This window comes from Mauremys reevesii, linkage group 8, assembly GCF_016161935.1.
Source record: "Mauremys reevesii isolate NIE-2019 linkage group 8, ASM1616193v1, whole genome shotgun sequence".
NCBI lineage: Eukaryota > Metazoa > Chordata > Testudines > Geoemydidae > Mauremys > Mauremys reevesii.
In genome coordinates, this window is record NC_052630.1 from 97585444 (window position 1) to 97607179 (window position 21736).

The 21736-nt window shown below is 42.4% G+C and overlaps 1 protein-coding gene across 6 annotated transcripts in view; it reads left to right on the forward strand.

Moving 5' to 3' along the window:
• LRP8 (LDL receptor related protein 8) overlaps positions 1-21736 on the forward strand; it is a 451875-nt gene that overhangs the window by 188763 nt on the left and 241376 nt on the right. The gene's annotated exons all lie outside the window — the stretch shown is intronic.

Genomic DNA, 21736 nt, shown 5'->3' on the forward strand with positions numbered 1-21736 from the left:
GAGGCAAAGTGAGTCCCAGAGACTGTGGGTTGCCTTCCACCCCAGTTGCAGTTTTAACCTCAGAGGATAGCCAGGGAGAGGGGGCATGATTTAAAAGAGAGAAAGTAGCTCCAGTATCAATGAGGAAACAGACAGGCAGTCCCTGGACTGAAAGGGTTAGATGAGGCTCTTTGCTGGGAGCCGGCTAAAGACATTAAGGAAAAAAGACCATCACATTGTTTGCCTTCGCCCCCGGGGTACCGTCATTGAGAAGGCTGAGTTCGCTGCAGCTGCTGCTGTTGCCTGTAGTTGATCCAGGCCTGAGGAACGGGCTGGGCTGGTGGTGCAGGAGTGTATTCGTCCCTGGTGTAAGTATCTGCGGATGCGACCGGACCCTCTGGGCGTCCCCAGGGGCATTCACGTTTAAAGTGACCGGGTTGTCCGCACTGAAAACAATTTCCTGGTGGCTGGGGTTGCCAGGACCCTCTCCCCCGAGCACCCTGAGATCCCCTGCCACGGCCACGGCTTCTGCCTCGAATACCACCGCGAAAAGCTAAAGCCATCAACTTATATTCTTCCTTTTTCTCTTTCTTTCTGCTACTTTCCCTTTCTCCCATGCAAAACTCCTCCCGAGGTGTGCCCCTCCATTTCCTCCTTATCCCTCTGCAGAGATTCCAATCTGAGTCCTGCAGATTCCTCTGCACTCTGGAGAGAGTCCCCTTGCGGAGGAATAGGGGCAGGTGCAGTGGGGACCAACTGACAAGTTAAAACACGCCGTGGTTTACACCCTTCATCGAAATAACATGGAGGGGGTTCACTCTCGGAAGAATACCTGACTGCCATAATTTTTAAAGATTTCCACAGCTCTGCTGCTGTGTCCCAACAAAACCAGTAACATAACTGTCCCGGATGGTCTTTTCGATCTGGCTCCTTACTCCTCTTAAGGCAGCCTGTTCGAAAGAGCCATCTGAAAACCACCTCATCTCCGGGTCGGCCAATACATGGTATACCCAGTCCAATTCCTTACACACAGTGTGTACAACTTCCTCCTAGACATTCCTGTCTGTACTGGGAGTTTCCCTTCATTCCATAACTTATTTACAATCCCCAGCGGACTCTCAAGAGGCACGCTAGTCCCTTGACCCATGGTGTCTGACAGGAGCCCTCCAACTGGCGTTTATCCTGCTGTCAGTACACGACCCTCAATATTGAATTGGCTGGGAGAAATCTCCGTGGCGCCTGCCAATTCGTATGTGAGTGGTCTGAACACTGGACAGAGGCACCGCACCAGAAGGAATCCCGGACGAGCCCCCAAATTGTTAGGTAAAAAGCAAGTCCTTACTCACCTCTCCAGCACCCGAGTTTGTGCGGAGTTGGTATGGGGCTCACAAATCTGTCAGAGACCAGACAATTCGTTGATCAACGGGCTCACACCATCCTTAGCTTACAGAAAAGCTTCGGAGTAAGTGTGGCAAGTTTATTAGGGGTGAGCATCAATGTTTATACACAGAAGTAAACAAAGTGATTAACAGATCATAATGGTCATGCATAATCAATCAAGATTCTACAGGATAAAACAGGTTAAAATGTAAATTAGAGAAGACAAAGGAGATGGCTACTTATTGGGAGGGGGGTGTCATGAGTAGTTCGCAGGTCAGAGCTTTTGATTAAAAGTTTCAGACACAGACATGTAGTCTGAGTTAAGTTTCAGTTCATAAAGAGTTCAGACTCAACATTGCCATGTAAGTTCTGCGAGTAGCAGCACTTCTCTCATCCTAAGTATGGAAGAAATGTCCATGGAAGCAAAGAAGTATGGAATTAAGTCCCTTGTATCTACAAGAGACAAAACAGCACTGCAGGTTTTGCTGTAGTAGCTGACCTGAAATACCAATGAATGCACACTTCGCTGTAATTCACTGGGTGAGCTCTGGAGACTTCATAAACCACAAGAACATAACATGAGCAGCTGATGAATGGCAGCAGAACTAGGGAATAAGTTACAGTCATCCATTTTTCACTCTATTTCTTGCTATTAACATCACAGTTTTTAATCAGGTTAACATTTACAGTCTCATCCTACAGTCCTTTCTTAGGCAAAACTTCCACTGAATTCAATGGGAGTTTTGTTTGTATAAAGGTTGTGTGGTCATGGCCTGAATGGATTCCTAACGTTCTGATTCTTTTATCCCAACTCAAAATAAATAGTACTTTATCCTCTGAATAGTCCCATTAGAATCAGTGAGATGTCTTAAATGGCAAGAATGAGTAAGGGCCAGGCCTACCATGAAATACTGTATCACAAAAGACAAGGAATGTAAAAATGATATTTTTTGATGAAGATCTGATTTGTTTGTATTGTGCCCTGTCAGAACAGTCAGATGTGTAATTATGTTTTACTTAGAGTTTTACTTCTGTAGCTTTTAGAATTTTTTGAAAAAAATGCATTTTATGGCATGTGACTGGGTTCCTGTTTGACCCTAAATATTAACAAAGGGGTCCTTGGTACATATGTAAGGAATTATATTATACTGTAGAGTGCAGAGTGGCATATGAACATGGATTAGGTGGGTGTATTATAGAAATTTCCCATATGGACTGATCATTTAATTAAGATATGGAATTTGCTGTGGATTTCATTTAAGTGGTCTCGAGAGCCACCATTTAAATTACATTTTTCACACGCTTATTTTTGCTAGCTTGTATTTACTTATTGCTGAACATTGATTTCTTTAAAATAATGTTAAAAGGAAATATATCTGTGTTTATAGTATAAAACACAGGTATACACAACTATTACATTGAGGGATACATAATAAACGTACCCAGAGTATTTTCAATGGGCTTTTGTTTCTAGATTACCACACTCCTTTTGTTGCTACTGGAGATACAATAAGATATTAAAAACAGTATTCTGAATTTACACATTCCAAGAACTTGAATTTTTCACAGTTAACTAAAGCAGTGATGGACAGGGAAAAGGAAAATACATATAGCCCTGTAGTAGCAAATGCTTGAGGCAGACCATTCCATTCTCAGTCCCTATATTCAGTTTGCTCAGAACTCTCTCAGAAGTATGTGATATGCATGTGTTAACGGATTTCTTATTGTATTTATCTTCACTTCTAGAGAAACAGGCTAACCCTTGTGGCTAGTATGTAAATGATCAGCTTGTAAAATAAACTGCTCCTTGTGGATGTTGCCATTGAAATGCTCTGTTACAAAATGTTTCAGTTTTTTTTAATAGTTCTATGAGAAGATGAAAATTTACTCTCTGCTTGTGGGAAAATAGGGAGTTGACGGAGTGGCAGTACTCAATGTGCTTCTTCCTAGAAGCCTTCTTTGTGCACAGACTGACGCTCTTCCTGTTTTCTGCTGCTCTACTGCCTGGTGAGTTTACTGTTGACTTTTCCGAGGAATTTGAGATTCCAAAGGGAGAGTCTGAGCACCTTGCTTCATAGAGGTCTCCTCTGGGCTTGCTTTCTTTCCACTGAATTTCTTTCTTTTTGATTGGGAGTAGTGTGTCTGAAAGCATCCCTGTATTCGCACCCTACACATTATTGTAATAATCTTTGTACAAAATATGCCTTGTGAGGTATCATATGAAAACTTAATATCTTGCTGGTCAATAACATCGTGGTGAAAATGTATGTAGCAACATTATTTATAAAGTTGTGAAATCCCCGGTATGATGTTTAATATCATACAGCCATGCCGAGGCAAAAATTGTTGAACAGATCTATTGTAAACAAAGGAATGTGTGTTTACCTCAATTTACATGTAAGTAGTAAATGGGCCTCAAGAAACCAGGGGGAGGAGATAGCAGGAGACAGCAAATTTGCATGTCAACACCAGGCTCCGTATTGTCTGCCTCACTGTTTAAATAAACTTTGCTTTGAGCGGTAATCATCAGAAGAATCCACTTCAAAGATTCGCTGGATTATAAAAGAAAGAGACAGAAAACCTGTAAACTGTGTCTCTTTCCCCTAAGAAGACAAAGGCCAAGGCTACACTACCAAATCAAGTCGACCTAAGGGCAAATGATGCAGTAATTACATCACTTGTTTGTGTCTACAGTTTGCTCTTTGTCTTAGCAGTGCTTGTCCTTCCCAGGAGCACTTGTATTGATTGTACTGTCAGTGTGGGGAATTGTGGAATGGATCCTGAAAGCTAGTAACAGTCAACATAAGCAACATAATGTTGACCTAACTATGTTGACCTTGACTCTGGCCTGGTCTACACTAGGGGGAGGTGTCGATGTAAGATACGCAACTTCAGCTACGGGAATACCGTAGCTGAAGTTGAAGTATCTTATTTCGACTTATCTCCCGTCCTCACCGCGCGGGATCGACGTCCGCAGCTCCCCGTGTTGACTCCACTACCGCCACTCGCTCCGGTGGAGTTCCGGAGTAGACGGGAGTGCGTTTGGGGATCGATATATCGCATCTAGATGAGACGCGATATATCTATCCCCGAAAAATCGATCGCTACCCGCCGATACGGCGGGTAGTCTGGACGTACCCTCTGCACCACTCATGGAGGTGAAGTTATTAAGTTGGCATAGTGGGGCATTTATGTTGTCAGGAATGAAATTTAAGTGTAGAGACTTCCCTAGTTCGGTCAACATAAGCTGTCTTGTGTCGACCTAACTCTGTAGTGTAGACCAGACCTCAAGCATCAGCATCTTTGGGCCTTTGGGAAAGATCCTGACCAAAGAAATGTCAATCACCATCTTGCTGGCAGACTGGGGGTAAGACAGGCCATTTTAAACAAAGCCTTGAATCAAAATTTGCCAGAGTAAGTCTAAGACTTTTAGATGTGTTTTCACTGTTATTTGCTTGTCACAGTTTTGATCTTTATCTCTCATACTTGAATTCACTTAAATCCATTTTCTTTTGTTAATAAATTGTTTTGTCCTTAAACCCATCCAGTTGTGTTTAAACTGAACTGTCTGGTAACTCCAGTTAAAGTAGAAAATTGTTCAATATTGACTCTTTACAGTGGTAATAGATCTTAATATCTGAGTGTCTAGGAGAGGGCTGGACAGCGCAGAACACACACTTTGGGAAAATTCAGGACTGGGAGTGTTGCTTCACCTTGCAAGTAACAGCCAAGGCTGGGGAAAGCCAGAGTGTGACTGGTGTGTTGCTGACAGGCTGCTGGGTTCAGAGCTGCTGGACCAGGGTTGCAGCTATACACAGACAGGGTGTTACCTGCATGCTGGCAGGCTGTTCGTGAACAGCCCAGGTGGGAGCTACAGCAGCAAAACATTGTGAGGCACCCAACGTTGCGGGGCAGGTGGTGACACAGCCCCTCACTGATCAGGATTGCACCACAGAATATGACAGGTAGCAATCAGAGTTGTCTCCTCTGTCATGAATTTGATGTAGAATGACTGTGTGACTGAATGGAAATCAAGAGATAAAATGGTGATACCTCTTTAGTTACTGGATATGGAAGATTACCCAATCCCAATTTTTAAAAGGGGTTAGGTCAGACCTGGAACATGGCTGTATAGCAGTTTCACAAGTTGTAGGGTCAAATTCCTCCATGGGATAACTCCATTGATTTTAGGGGTTTTAAATAAGGGATGAATTGGGAATTCTGTCTCACTTTAAAAAAAGGAAAAAGGTAACTGAAGATCATCAGTCTCTTTTTAACCTTTAACCAGTCACATGTCCTGCTGTAGTTGATGAAGGCAACGTTGGGTCCCTGGAACATTTATGTGAGCAGGCTGCAGAATTTGGCCCTATGTGAGTAAGGTATGTGAGCAGGATTTGACCGCCAGACTAATTGGATTATGAGTTGGTCATGTGGTTTTATAGAGTGTTGTCATGTGAGGTTATTTATCTGGAAGAGTTATAAGGATACAAAATACTAATAGGTGTGTATATTTGTGCATGTAAGATTCAGTTTAATTTAAAATATCTAAATCCAACATATTTGCAGAGGCTTTCTTAAGTGCCTCTTTGACTTCCCTGTGATGAGGTACTATTTCAGTCCATAGTATGGTGCCATTTTAGTGTTATTACAGCCAGACACATTAAACTGTTTTATTAACTTTAGATATTTTTAATTTAAAATATTAAAGGGTCCATCTCGCATTAAGGACTACAAGTGCTCCTCACATTATGAAGGCAAATGTATTTCAGAACAGAGCAACAAAAATGAAGAACTGAATAGATAGGTATAGCTTAGCTAAGTGACAGCTAAATGGGAACATAGTAATCATCTACAGTGTTTGAAGAGTGTAAATGCAAGTGATGGAGAGGAATTGGGACAAGAGTTTTATCAGGAGTAATGAGAACAGAGCTCCTTCTTGCCAAGTTATGGTGTCTCTGCAGTGCTAACAGGAGTCAAAAGTAGTGAAAAAGGATTTTTCATTAAAGTCACCAGACACATGCAGATGGTTAAGTAGGAAGATAGCTTTTTTGCTCAGTTGCTTTTCTGGTCATAACTGCACTTTTGGCATGGGGTGGTGGTGGTGGGGCCCGGGGAGGCCCCCCCCAGCCCGCAGCCCCCGCCCTCCCACCCCTCCCTCCCCCCCCCCCGGAGCCTCAAGACTCTCTGCCCTCCTGCTGCCCCGAGAACGGCTCCCTCCCTCCCCCTTGGCCAGAGGGCCCCCCCCCCCCCCCCCCCACGGCCGGAGGAGCCCTGGGCTGGCAGGAGGCCCGGGTCGCCCCCTGCACCTGCCAGGAGGATCCCCGAGTCCCCCTGCTCCCCCACTTGCCTGGAGGAGCCCCGGGCCAGGCGCAGCAGCACTGTCTGTGGTAGCTACACCCCTGGTAGCTACGCCTCTCGTTGAGGTAATTTTTTAGAGCTCTCTCCCAGCACTGCGCTGCGACCACACAAGCCATGTTAAAGCGCTGCCACTAGCCCTGAGTGTTTTCTACCCCTTTCTCCCTGCCTTGTGTTTTGGCTAATTTCTTGGTGATGGATTTTTAAAAAATAGACAGTGCTCTTGTGTTTTAGACCTAACCTACTTGCAGTGGCTCTTTTTGATGTTTCTCATCCTGATTTTAGATTTTTGAAACCCAAAGCTCAGATACATTTGCTGCTGTTGTCACAGGGAGGGAGCAGGTTTGAGAGGGTTGTAGGAGAAATTATAAGTGGGAGACGCAGATGGATTTTGGCATCTAAGTAGGGGTCAAGTTGAGAAGTTTGCTATGTGGGAGGTGCAGAAGCATTGGCAGTGGGGCATTAGGAATGGGACATACATTATTGAGGGGATACTAGTTTGGCATGAACGTCTCTCGCTCCCTGTTCTATCTACTGCACTTTCTGGCCTTGCTGATAGCTCTCTTGCTCACCACACTCCTCACATCTCCTCGGAATTTTTAAAGATGAACCTGAAGCCCATAGTGTCCATGCTGAGCTCCACCCTTCTGAATCATTATACACCTTGTAAGAGGTTTCTGATCTCTATATTTTTTCCAAGCCTCCAGAAAAATGTGTGTATTTCGTTTGAGTTTTGGAGTATTGCTTCTTGTTTTACTGCAGTGTTGCAGTGTCCCTAGTCTAAAGCAATTTGTCTATTCCTATGTAACTCTCCTCTAGAACAAACATCTGGTTTTAGCCAAAGGGAAGCTGCATACTTTTATGCTACATGGTTAGGAAGTGTTAGAAATGCGGAGCCTAATTTTTTCTAAAATGCCTTTTCCTGTTAAATAATTAATATTTAGATTACTGCAAGATGGAGGTATGAGCCTTTTGATATAATTCATGCAAATTTTTCTGCTCTGTGAAAATTCTTGCTGAAATACAAAAGATAACTTGTAAAGTCTAATTAATGTGTTACAATAATTCTGTGAACTACTTACAAAAAATTAATGTTAAAATAATGTCAGGAGTCAGGCTTTCAATAAAGGGAAGCCAGGAAATTCAGAGTGGGGGTTAAAACTCCATTTTAATGCTACCTCAGTAAAGAGTCTGTGGTGTAATGAGCAGGTGATGGGTCCAGCAGACCTGCAATCTCTTCTATTACCTGTTATCTTTGCCTCCAAACAGAAGGTGAATCTTCATATCTCCTCAGAGGTTTGAATCTGAAGAGTCATGATGGTGGTGCACGTATGAGGCTTGAATTTGGTTTGCTATATGTTGAAACAACTTAGCACCTCCACAGTGCCCTTCAGTAAGGTGAGTGAGTAGCCTTAGTCCCATTATACAGATGAGGAGACTATGGCACAGAGAGCTAGTGTATGGTCAAGGGCATACAGTAAATCAGGGGCAGAACCAGGAGTAGAATTCAGATGTCCTAAATCCAAGTGTCCAATCCACTCGAGCATGCTGCCTTCCCAAAGGCACCTGGGGGGCTAATGATAAAATTTCATTCTTTGTTCCAGATTACCTGGCTTTTGTAATTCTGAGTCAGAACCTGGCAGTTAGTCTAACCTTGCAGAGTTAACGCAAGGAGTGAATTTAACAGTAGAGCTCTAGAATCTACTAGAGAATGGGATTTATAAGAGGTTTAGATTAGAATAACACTGAGGGCCATTAGCCAGGGCCTTGCTATCAAATTGCTGTAAAGGAGATGTTTTCTTTTGGAGACATTAATATTATTTTAATATTTATTAAATGATTGACAGTGCGGTTGGTGCTGTCAGCTCGTTCTATGAAGTCATAGGGCTACATCTATGTTTTACTGAAAACGTCCCTGAATCTGAGATTTGCAGAGCTGCTCCATGGTCCTCGGCACATACTTCTCCAGACACTACGCCCTACTCGAAGCCTCTAGCTTTGATGTGGCAGTTGGCAAGTGCAGTTCTTTCCTCCGTTCTAGACTTGATTCTGAAACTCCCCCTCCTTAGAGGGATACTGCTTAGGAGTCACCCGAAGTGGAGCAACCAGAGGGATGCTACTTTATGAACAAAAAGAGGTTCTTTATTCTGTGCAGTAAGTGTGGTTCTTTGATATGCATGTCTCCGTGTGGGCTGTACTTCCTGGCCTCCTTCCTTCTGAGACTTGGCAGTAGTAGAGAAGGGTGGTTTGTCCATGCAGCCTGATACAGCCTCAGTGCGGGGCACAAGTGTATGTTTGGGCCAAACGGGGGTTTTGCTTCATTCTTCACTATTATTCCGTACGGAATCTGCCTGCACAGTGCACAACCTATTGCAGAGTGCCGGAAAGCCCTGCCCCTCATGTGGATTTACTGCTGGAATAAGAAATAAAAGCATTTAACTTATCTGCATAGCAGGTGGTGGGACAACTAGGCCCCTAAAACTAGATGTAGGCTATTAAATAAGTGGTCTGATTTTTCAAAATAAAAAAGTGGCTCGTTGTCAGCTGGAGCTGCTGAATACTTAGCACATTTGAAAATCAGGTCATCTATTCAGGAACCTAAAGCTGAGGTTAGATGCCTAATTCGAAACACCCATTTTTGAAAATGTTGGCGCCTATTTCTGGATTTGCCTTGAGCAAGTCACTTCACCTCTCTGCATCTCAGTTTTGCAAAAGGGGGTAATAATGCTTGCTCATCTTTGTAAAGTGTTTTGCAGTCTGTGTATGAAAAGGGTTCTACAAGAACTAAGTAGTATTAGTAATGTTCTTATAAGCTGTGAACAACAACAAAAAATCAACAAATTAGTATTAGGTCCAGACAAGTGGTTTTCAGTATTAGAGGAGGAAGGCGCTTCAGAAGCCATTGAGAACATTGAATTCAGCCCAGATGGTGTCCCAGAGGGAAGTTTTGTGGCATCAATTAACTTGTAGGTGACCCACACTGCTAGCCTATGGGGAGTAATTGGCAGTTTGCCACATGCGCAAGAAGAATGAGCCAAAAGAGGAACAATGAGAGACAGAGAGAATGATGTGTCTTCACATGAAGAAAAAATAATACATAGGGGTTCTTGAATACCAGTTTTTAAATGGGTTAGGAACGTGCTTTTCTGGCAAGTAATTTCTCAGTCACGTTTGTAAAAAATAAAACCCATTTAGAAATATTCTACTATCCTACAGCACTGGATGCCAGTCAGTTCTGTAGCACTATTGTAAGTTATGGTGTTTGGGACCATCACTGTAGAATGTGGTGGTTTATTTTATTTTAAATAAGACTCTGTAAAGTAGAAGGGCCACTTTCAGCTGAACCTATGCAGAACCCCTTCACCTTGTGGAATCCTGCAGATTGGGGCCCAAGTCAGTACCCCATATCCAAACACCCCTGATTTTAGAGACGTACCCATCCAAATTTAATGGCTTGGGTTTATTTCTACTGCAGATAGGAAACCCAATGGATTGGTTAAACTACTGCATCTACTGGGACTATGTGATCCCAGGGAAGCTGGCCATGCTACTCTGGGTGGTAGCAGCAGTGATGGTAGGCAATACCCTTGGTGCAGAATTTCCAGCCTGGCAGTTAAGAGGCATGGAGAGTGCTTGGAGGACCATGGAAGCTGAGGCTGACCATCAGTGATTCTGCTCTGTATCAAAAGCAGATTGTGAAGACCCATTGGTTGTGATTGGGATAATATAGCTGCTTATGTAGCTCTGATTTAGGGCTCAACCTAAATCGTGCTGAAATCAATAGAAGTCTTTCCATTGACTTGAATAGGAGTTGGAGCAAACCCATAGCTGATAGACATATGTGTGTTTGTTAAAATTTTGAAAAAGGCTGGAATCAGCTTTCAGTCTCAGGTGTTAATATTTTATATGACTTTTGCATCTGTGCAAACTGGGATAATTAGGTTTGTAAAGCAGATGTTCTGGAAATCTGCACTGGGATTGACTGGATGTTTCTGGCTGCAGAGATGCTCTCTTGGGGGCGTTTGGTTTTGGTATCTTTTATGTAAGAGAATTGCAAATTTCCACACAAATAGATTCATCCATCTAGGATCATAAAAAAGGAGCTTAAGATCCCATAGATAAAACCAGACTTTAATCAGTAAATGTCTGCTGGAGCAACAGTATTGCCTCAAGAGTTTGTTAAGCTGTTTAGTGCTGAGTTTTTATTTTCCAGTGTGTTTTTAGTGTAATTCGCAATTCAGGTGATGGTAGGGGGGTAATGAAGGCTGAAATTTTCACTCTACTCTCCTGAAACAAATATAAAATTTTGCATCTCAAGCCCTCAAGGGAAGTAGGAATTATACCACTGTTAATCTGCATTCTGAAGTGTGCTAATACACTTCACACCGGAGAAAGAAATGGAGTTTTAAAAAAAGTCAAACTGGAACATGAACAAGGAATGTGGATGTAGTTCTAGAATGACTTACGGTTTCTGTTTTATAAACATGAAATATTCTCAAAAGTTTTTTAGCCTTGGGATGTTGTAACTCACTTCCCCACTTTGCCACATACATACAAACACAGACACTTTTGGTGGGGTAGCTCTAGAAAGGCTTTCTCAAACTTCATTGCACCACGACCCCCTTCTGACAACAACAATTACTACATGACCCCAGGAGGGGGGACTGAAGCCTGAGCCTGCCTGCGCCCCACTGCCCCCGGGGGCAAAGCAAAAGCCCCACTGCCCAGGGTGCAGGGGGCCAAAGCCCAAGCACAAAGGCTTCAGCCCCAGACTCTGGCCCCGGATCCCAGCAAGTCTAACACCAGCCTTGGCAACCCCATTAAAACGGGGTCACAACCCACTTTAGGATCCTGACCCACAGTTTGAGAACCGCTGCTCTAGAATGTTTCTATTTGTTTTTATATTATTAAGTGGCTGTATCATTTCAACACTATCAAATGGAAGAACCATCGAAACTGAAAAAAATTAAATCCTGCTCTTTTTACTAAGCAAATATACCATGTTAAATATTGTGAGCAGATGTCCTTGCTTTGATACCGTTTAGGTGCACCAGCACTTCAGAGACAACAAGGATGAAAATAACTGGTCCTCAGCCTGGTATACCCAGCTATTCAGTTAGACCCTCATGGTGACAGGCCCCCTTTAAAGCCAACTTTTACTTTGTTATCCTTCCAGTTTTAGTTTTGTTGTTTTTACAACATCCAAGAGATATACTTTGGCAAGCAACAATAGTTTCAAGCACGGAACCAGAGATGACAACACGTTGTAAAAATAATAACTTTTAAAACTTCATAGGAGTATATATGGATTGAAATATTCTCAAAGTAAACTCAGTTCTGGTCCAAAGTGTCCATTTCTGATAGCGTTACTAAACTATGGTCCAGTGCTGCAAGATGCTGAGCAAACTGGTCTGTTAAAGTCAATGGGAGATGAAAACCATTCATTATCAAGATCTAGTGATTCACAAATTTAGTAGCCACTTCTGTTGCAAAGAAATATGGGTGTTTGCTCCAAAGATAAACTGGAGCCATGTCTAGTTAAAGTAAGGCATAATCTTATTTTAAGTCTGTGAATGTTTCTGAAGACTGCTGAAGAACCTTCTTGCTTGTATATATGCTTTGTTGAAGTTGAAATCTGGTGATCAGATTCTATATAAATAAAACTTAGTATCTTTGTTCAGCAAATTAATATTTCCTCTTGGCAGGCATAGAGTGAAATCTCAGAAGAATTGGGTCATATACACAATTAATGCTGTTCTTACTAGATTTGCCAATTTTTAAGAGGTAGCTGTCTCTGATTTTTATGGAATCCTTCCTGAGGCCTTGTGAAACTTAAGTTTCTATAAAACCGTTTTCTTACAACTTCCTCCTTCTATGGGGTTCACTTTATCAGGGAACTCAACCCTTCTGAGAATTTTAATTTGCATCTCATTCTTGACAGAGCCAAGTTTGTGTATCGCATGCTGACAGGGGTTCCCAAACTTTAACAACCTGTGAACCCCTTTCACTAAAATGTCAAGTCTCGCAAACCCCCTCCTAAAAATGAATATTTCCAGGGATTTTCTCCTTTACCTGAGTATAAATTATAAAAGCAGTGATCTTGGAAATAAAAAAAAATGTTTTTATGACTTGCTTATTATACACTATTTATTATTATTTATCATTACAGTATTTTTATTACATTAGGAAAATGGCAACACTTCTCCAAGATCTCACTTTCGTCACTTGTATCACTTTGAATAAGCCTGTTATAAGACAAGGCTCCTATCCCTTCCCGCAAGGAGTGCACAGAGACGTGCCAGCAGCAGCCTGTCGCAGGGGCCACAGCATGCAGGCAGCCTGCCTGAGCCCTGCTGTGCTGCCGGCCAGGAGCCACCTGTGGTAAGTGCCTCCTGGCCAGAGCCGCACCTCACACCCCACCCCCCGCCCCAGGTCAGAACCTGCTCCTGCACTCAAACTCCCTCCCAGACCCTGCACTCCCTCCTGCACCAGAATCCTCTGACCTAGTCTGGAGCCCCCTCCTGCTCCAAACTCCCTCCCAGAGCTCACATCCCTCACCCTCTACTGAACCCCAACACTCTGAACCAGCCCAGAGCTCCCTCCTGCATCCAAATTCCCTCACAGACCCCGTAACCCCTCCATTAATATAGTAGAAATGTGTGGCCCATGACGACCAATCAAAATTCGTGGAGTGGCCCCCCTGCGAAAATTATTACCCATCCTTGCCCTAGAGGGTTTCAAAATTTGGCGTTTAGTTCTTAGACTCCTTTACTCTCCAGCCCCAGCTAAGCTGCAGAGGTGCTTGATAGACAGCCAGAAAGTGAGTTGCTGCTGTAGTTCTCTCCCTCTGCCTTGACCGCTGGAGCATGCAGAGGAGGATATGGGTTCCATCAATGTGGTGTTCCTTTGTGGTAGGAACAACTTTCAATTCATGGTGAGATGCTTTTATATTTTTTAGTACCTCCTGGGCAGTTTATTTTCTACTTTATCCTAGAGGCAGAAAAGCCCTCGTAAAACTTGGAAGCTTAGCTACTGACCATCAGCCCCAGGAGCTGAACTTGAAATCTGTTGCAGCCAAATATCCCCAAGGTTAACACAATAGCTCTCGGGGCGTTGGGATGTTTCCAGACATAGAATAATTAATCTTCAGAGCAGGCAAGACCTTGATTTAACCTCTGAGTCCACTATAATCTCCGCTGTCATGCTGATATATTATTGGTCATTGTAAGAAGTCCAGTTTAATCCCAAAAAAAGAATTTAATTTATGTCTGTCAATTCTGAGACGTGAGATCAATCCATGAGAGTACCTTCCCTCTTATCCCATGACTGCTTACTTTGCTTAAGAACCTTTGGTAGGGATCTTGTGAAAGGCTTTCTGACAGTCCAGCTGGATCACCTTTGTCCACATGTTTTTTGATCTCCTTCATCAACAGATCGGCGAGGCATGATTTCCTTTTACAAAAGCTGCGTTGACTCTTCCCCAACATATTGTGTTCATCTCTGTGTCTGATAATTTTGTTCTTTTACTATAGTTTTCAATCAGTTTGCCTGGGACTGAAGTGAGGCTTACCTGCCTATAATTGCCATGATTTGCTCTAGAGCCTTCTTTAAAAATCGGTGTTACATTAGCTAGCTCCCAGTCATCTGGTACCGAGAGGCTGATTTAAGCAGTAGGTTATATATCACAGTTAATATTTCTGCAATTTCATATTTAAGTTCCTTCAGAACTCCTAGGTGAATACCATCAGGTTCTGATGATTTATTACTGTTTAATTCATCAATTTTGTTCCAAAAGATCCTTTATTGACACCTCAGTCTGGGACAGATCCTCAAATTTGTCACCTAAAAAGAATGACTCAGGTGTGAGAATCTCCCCCATATCCTCTGCAGTGAAGACTGATTCAAAGAAGTCATTTAGCTTCTCCACAACAGCCTTGTCTTCCTTGAGTGCTCCTTCAGCACCTCGATTGTCCAGTGGCCCCACAGAATTGTTTGGCAGGCTTCTTGTGTACGTAAAAAAAAAAATTCTGGTTAGTTTTTGTGTCTTCTGTTAGTTGCTTTTCAGATTCTTTTTTGGCCTGCCTAGTTATACTTTTTTTTATTTAACTTGCCCGAATTTTTTCAACCCAATTATAGTTTTGGCCATCACAACATCGGCAGACAATGAGTTCCACAGGTTGACTGTGTGTTGTGTGAAGAAGTCCTTCCTTTTGTTTGTTTTAAAGCTGTTGTCTGTTAATTTCATTGTGACCCCTAGTTCTTGTGTTTTGTGAAGGAGTAAATAACATTTCCTTAGTCACTTTCTCCACGCCAGTCAAGATTCCATGGACCTCTATCATATTCCCCCTTAGTCATCTCTTTTCCAAGCTGAAAAGTCAGTCTTTTTAATCTCTTCTCATACAGAAGCCATTCCATACCCCTAATTATTTTTGTTGCCCTTCTCTGCATCGTTTCCAATTCCAATATATCTTTTCTGAGATGGGGCGACCACATCTGCACACAGTATTCTAGATGTGGGCGTACCGTGGATTTATATAGTTGCATTATGATATTTTCTGTCTTATTATCTATCTTTCCTAATGGTCTCTAACACTGTTAGCTTTTTTGACTGCTGCTGCACATTTAATAGGTGTTTTCAGAGAACTATCCATGATGACTCCAAGATCTCTTTCTTGAGTAGTAACAGCTAATTTAGACCCCAACGTTTTGTATGTATAGTTGGGATTATGTTTTCCAATGTGCATTATTTTGGATTTGTCTCAATGGGAAAAGCTGAGATGCTGCTATATGCAGATGACATAGCAGTAAGAGTGTCCTCCAAAGAGGTTCTCAGAGCTCCATTCAGGTAGTCCGTGGATAGTTCCTTCTAAGGTGTGTGCCTGGGCAGCCGCACACAAGAGAATGAAGGGCCACCCACCTAATTAGTGGAGCTGCACAGGCATGGCTCCACTAATTAGGTGCCTGTACCCTGGAGAAGACATTAGTGTTGTCTCCGACTGACAAAGATGGCAGAAGCTTGCACGACATCCTGACCCCAGGTGATAACATAAGGGAAAGAAGAAGAAGGTGGCCCAGACACCGTGATATAATACATCAAACCGGATTACTGTGCCGAATCAGTCTCCACTCAAGAAATGACAATGCATCTGTTTACTCAAAGGAAAAATCAACAAGCATTTGTGGAGGTCAAGTATTTATTGAGGCAGCTTTGTGTGCAAAGGGAGTGGCACTGATGAATGTACAGTATAACTCACCCTGCTGTTACATGTCTAACAGAGAAAGAAAATGACCGACAATGAATACAGTGATTCATTAAGGTGTAAATCATTCCTTCTTCATGTGTCTACTGACTTTTAGAAGATGTGGTGAACTGAATTTGAACAGGAATTCCCAAGACCGTGGTCCCCAAACTTTTTACCTCGTGCTCTCCCTTACCCCTGTCCCTGCCCCCCGGAGCTGGGGCCAGGAGTGGGCCCATGGCTCTGGGTGAGGGGGATGCAGACAGGGGTAGGGGGCTAGGCTGCGGCCCTAGCTGGGGGTGGGAGTGGAGCTGTGGCCGGCAGCCAGAGCCCTGTGTGCATGGCCCGGGCTAGGAGCAGACCTGGGTGGCACTCCCTCCCCCACTTCCTGTGGGGGCTGGCCTGGGCCCCAGCTGTGCCCCCCAAACGTTCCTCTATGCCCCTTAAGGGGACACACCCCACAGATTGGGGACCTCTGTCCCAAGAAGTCATGACAAAACTTCTAGTAATTTAAAAGTACAGATGCTGCACTCTGCAATGTGGTCCAGCAGATATAGCATTGCACTGGGAATCTTGAGAGCTGGGTTCTGTTCCTGGATTCCTCTATTGACTTTGTGGCCTTGGGCTAGTCACTTAACCTCTGTGTGCCTCAGTGTATAATATGGGAATAATAATAGCGCTTTCCAACCTTTTGTAAAGCACTACGAGATGTATGGATGAAAACAGCTATATAAGAGCTAAGTATTATATTCTCTTGTTTCATAATGGTACAGAACTTGCTGTTTTCCTATGAAGCATCTTACAGAGTGGCAGCTGCCAAGATTATGTAGGGAGCTATCTCTCGCAGTCCAAGTTGAACCCAGTCTTCACACAGTGTTCATCATAATACTGGCTACTGAGGAGGTTCTTTACCCTCTCTTTGTAGCATGCACCTCTGTCCTTCAGCTCCGCTGTTGCTGTGAAGTCATAGCCAGCTCCTTTATCTCCACTGGGCACCTGAACCTCTTCTATCTCTGTGGTAATTTTCAGCATTCCTATAGTTATTTTGCATCTGCAGAATATCTGTATGATTATTAACAGTGCAGCTGAGGGCTTCGTCTAACACAACACAGCTACAGCTTCAGTTTGAAACTAGATTAAACAGTCACCTGCAAGTCCTGTGACATTCTGTTGTCTTTTAACTTTCCATTATAATAACAAGTGCATATCCATATATGTTGTGGTGCTCTGTGTCTTCGGCGTTCTCTGCAGGTGTTCACTAAGTAAGTCTCCCAGCAGCCCTGAGAGGTGTGTATAAATATTATTATCATTCTCATTTTACAAATGGGAAAATTTAGGCAGAGTGGTTAAAGTCAACATTTTCAAAAGAGACCAGCAATATATGCCGAACCTCCAAGCCCACAGGTGCTCCAAGAATAGATCTGGAGGAAACTGCTGATTCTCCATCTGCAATGCGTTGGCATAGCCCTTGCTTCTCATCATGCACATCTGACTCCGCATGTAGCATAGAAGCATCTGAAGTAGGCGATGAAAGAAACCAAAGAAAGAATAGCTGTGAATATAGTATGCCATTGTCATTTTATATACCTGATCCAAGAAGCTGTACTGCCATGGCGGGGTCTGTGCAACAATCTACAGATTGCTTTATGTGGCAGGAGAAATAGAGTTACAGAGAAGTGAAGTGACTTGCCCAACATCATATGGTTGGAAAGTGGTAGAACAGGAATAGAACTCAGGTCTCGAATCACAACCCAGTACTCTGTCCACTAGACATCACGCTGCATCTTCTAGATGCTGCTCTTTCCTTGCATTCCTTCAGATGACAAAATACCACGTTTTTGTGGTATTTCGAGTCTGATAGCTGGAAAAGCTTATTCTCATGGCATTGTGTGACCAGCTTTGTGTGAAGGTCACAGTTTTCCTGCTCTCAACATTTTTTGAGGTTCACCCAACACCAGTGGGAGCCTTAGCAGAGAGAGTTGGCGCAACAAACAGAATGTCCAAAGTATAATTTAATGGCTTTTCAGGGTGGTTGCAAAAAACAGCCAAAGAGCATGGAGCAGAATCACTGATCAGCTCTATATGGTGATTTCAGACTCTTCTTAGGCCAAGTGCAATAACAACTGTACGCTTCTGCAGTGCTAAAAGAGGTATGTTGGGACGTTCTTTTTGATTCCTTAAGCCACAGCGGCTATCTGCTTTTGTTAACACACTTCTCCATTATCTTGTAATCCCATCAGACACTTGAATTCGTCCTGCTTTCTCTCCTAGATGATGGAAGTGTGGGAAGGTTTATTGTTTCAGAGACAAAGTTGTGGCCTGTGAAAGCAACTTTCCCCCCTGATTTGATGAAAGAGGCACAAAGCCAAGAATAACATGCTGTGTTGTTTATTGCTTGAATTATTTGTAGCTGTGTCTGTAACAGAGATGCCAATGTGTTTCATCTTAGTCCAAAATGTTTCACCTGGACTGATACACAGTCCTGGCCCAGGCAGGGAGGTTTGAGGTAGGATGATTTTCCTTAGCATGTGGCTGCTGCTGTGATTTTATTTTATTTTTTTCTCTCCCACAAAGAAAGGTCTACTGTGAAGCTGTGCAATACAGTTTTGTTTTCAGTGAACAGTTCAGATAATAAAAATAGCCTCTTGTGCTTGGATTCTGTGCAGACTTTTTCTAATAGCACCGTAGATCACCTCTTGTATTTGCATGAGTGGTTTTAAATAGAATAGAAAGAATTGTACGTTAGAAAAAAATCAAAGAAAGGCCCCTTGCAGAACAATATCTTTTTCACTTTCATTCGTTTAGTAAAATTGATTTTAAACTGTGAAAATAAACTATATTAATATTTGGGGATTGAATATATCCTTGTTAATGCTCTCAAAGCTGTAAAATTTATGTAGCTGCTGTCATAAAAATTAGAGATAGCAAAGGCCTGTTAGGTCGTCACCTGCATCTCCCTGGGACCAGTGCAGGATTAACAGGAATGTTGAAATTGACATGCAGGATCAGACCAGTGGCCCATCTGCTCCTATAGTCTGTCTGACAGAGCCCTGTACTAGATGCTTCAGCGGAAGGTGCAAGAAACCAAATAGTGGAGAGCTAGGGAATTGAGGGGAAGTTGCTTCCTAACCTCCATCCATTAATGGTTGTTTTGGGCCCTGAAGCAGGAGCGTTTGTATCCCATTTTAAAAAACATTATTGCATCTAATGTAACTGTGGATGTTTTTATAATCCATATAAGTGTTTAACCCTGTTTGGAAGCCCTCAATGATGTCTTGTGGCAGAGAGTTCTACAGGCAAACCTTCACTGTGTAAACAGTGTTCTTTTATCAATTTTAAATTTGCTGCCTTTCAGTTTCATTGATTTGTTTCTTACTTATTGTCTCATGAGGGTAACTGGGAGCTCCTGACTTATCTTCTCCATGCTGTTCAGGATTTTGTATACCTCTGCCATGTCCCCTCTTATTCATCTCCTCTCTAAATTAAACAGTTTTAGGTACATTTATCTCAATGTGAGGAATCTTGGACTGCTGCTATCCATCCTATACCTAGTCTGTGAACTTCACTCTTGAGAGTTGTTAATTTAGCATCTTTTATGAACAATGCACTCACTTAAATAATATTATTTGTCTTTGAAGGAAAATTGATTTAACCTTTTAATCTAGTTTTTAGAACTTTTTATTGCTCTAGATGCAGATTACTTAATTTTTTTTTAAAAAGCAGCTCATGCAATAAGTGAGTATCTTCTTGGCTCAATACATTTTTTATATTTCTGATAATTGAGAAGATGGCTAATTGGCAATATGGTATCTTTCAAGTTGAAACTGATTTCTCTAAAGTGCTTTTTGTAGTAAGTGAAATAAAACTTTGGCAAAGCAATATTTGATAAATATGGTTCCTTAATTACTGTTGTCCACATGCCCTGGTTTCACTTTTATTTAGCATGGGGAAAAAAAAATTATCTACAAAGGAACTTGACTCAAGGTGAAATTGGTTAAGCAATGGACCGGGGAGGGAAGATGCTTATGTTTCCACAAATAGCAGTTTGTAGATTTTTCAGAAATTTATGAAAGAAGCCAAAAATGTTTCAGACTCAAGAGTGTTCTTTAAAAGCATGTAACACGGTCACCCTCTTTTCATTATTTCCGACGCACAATAATTTTTCCCCATTTATTTTCAGACACTTAAAAAAAAAATTTCAGGGACAAATCCTGGTCTTGGAGGTGCATCTAATCTCCCTTTGGTTTAAGTAGAAACTGCACACATCTATTTGATTCTTAGTTCCAAATTTGCCAAAATAGGCACGTCAGCTGTCACTGTTAGTTATCCTGGTGCAAACAGGTCATTACAATTTTACAGATGCATGTATGCGCATGCACCCAATTGCCACATTTGCATTTCTGTGAGTGCATTTGCACACAGTTACCCATGCATGCCTACCTATTTCCACTTAGTTGCATATTTTGCAGGCTCGTTTTAGGTGTCTGTTGTTGGAAAATTTGTCCCTTAGTTAAGATCCACAATATAAAAGGGGCTGAAAAACTGAATTGCCCATTTCAGTTGGTGCAACCAATTACTCATGTTTCCCGACAGCAAAATGACAACCGCAACGGATCTGGGGTGATTGCGGCATAGACGTTAATCAAGAGAGACACAGACTGCTCCCTGAATTATTAAAAGTGCAATAACATTACTGAAGCCTTGATATGCCCTGATAAACCACATTTAAGGAAACAGATACTGCCTGCACTAGCCTGACAAAGTTCTGTTATCTGGTACAGTGGACTCAGACAGAGTGGTCTCATCTCATTACCTTTCATCAGTGGGAATATATCTTCAGCTTTGAATTACCTTTGTTTACTCTGCAAGAAGAAAAGGCAGAAAGTGAAGCATGCAGTCACATTTCTATAAGCATAGACAAACTACTGTATTTATTTTTTTTATTTCTCTCCATCCTGAACAGGGTGCTTATAATTAATTAGTCAATCCTGTTGATGCCTGAGAAGAAAGCACTAATGTTTCTCACCAACACATGCAAGAACAACAACAACAAAATCATCCATCATTATTTCAGGCATATTTGTTTGCCTGATAAACCAGGCAAATAATTTCTTCAGCCATATCTGTCAGAAATATCAGAGTATGGCTGAGACCTTGCTGTACTTCTCTTTGTCACATTGGATATTTTGTCTCTTGAAATCAGATACAAAATTAAAAGCTTCTTAAAGAATCAGGTTATTAAACGTAGAAACTAAGGCCTGGTCTACACTAAGAAGGGGGGTCGAACTAGGGTACGCAAATTCAGCTATGTGAATAGCGTAGCTGAATTCGAAGTACCCTAGTTCGACCTACTCACCCATCCAGACGCGGCGGGGTCGAACTCCGCGGCTCCCCCGTCGACTCCTCCACCGCCGTTTGCAGTGGTGGAGAACCGGAGTCGACCGCAGCGCTTCCGGAGTTCGAACTATTGCATCTAGATCAGACACGATAGTTCGAACTCCGAGAAGTCGAACTCACCGCGTCGACCCGGAAGGTAAGAATAAACCTACCCTTAGAAAACTCATTAAACTACTGTAGTGGCTGTTGGGATAATGTAAGCCCCTGAGTTGTTTTTAGTTACAGATAGAAGTGAGTGGCAGAACATGGATCTGGACTGACGGTTTTTTAAAAATACTCCTGAAGTTGTGGAAGGTGTTTGGATTCTGGGTTTTAACTCAGGCCCAGCTTTGTTTTAGGGATAAAAGAGAGAGGATTTGTGAAACAAAACAAAAGGAGTTTTTCTT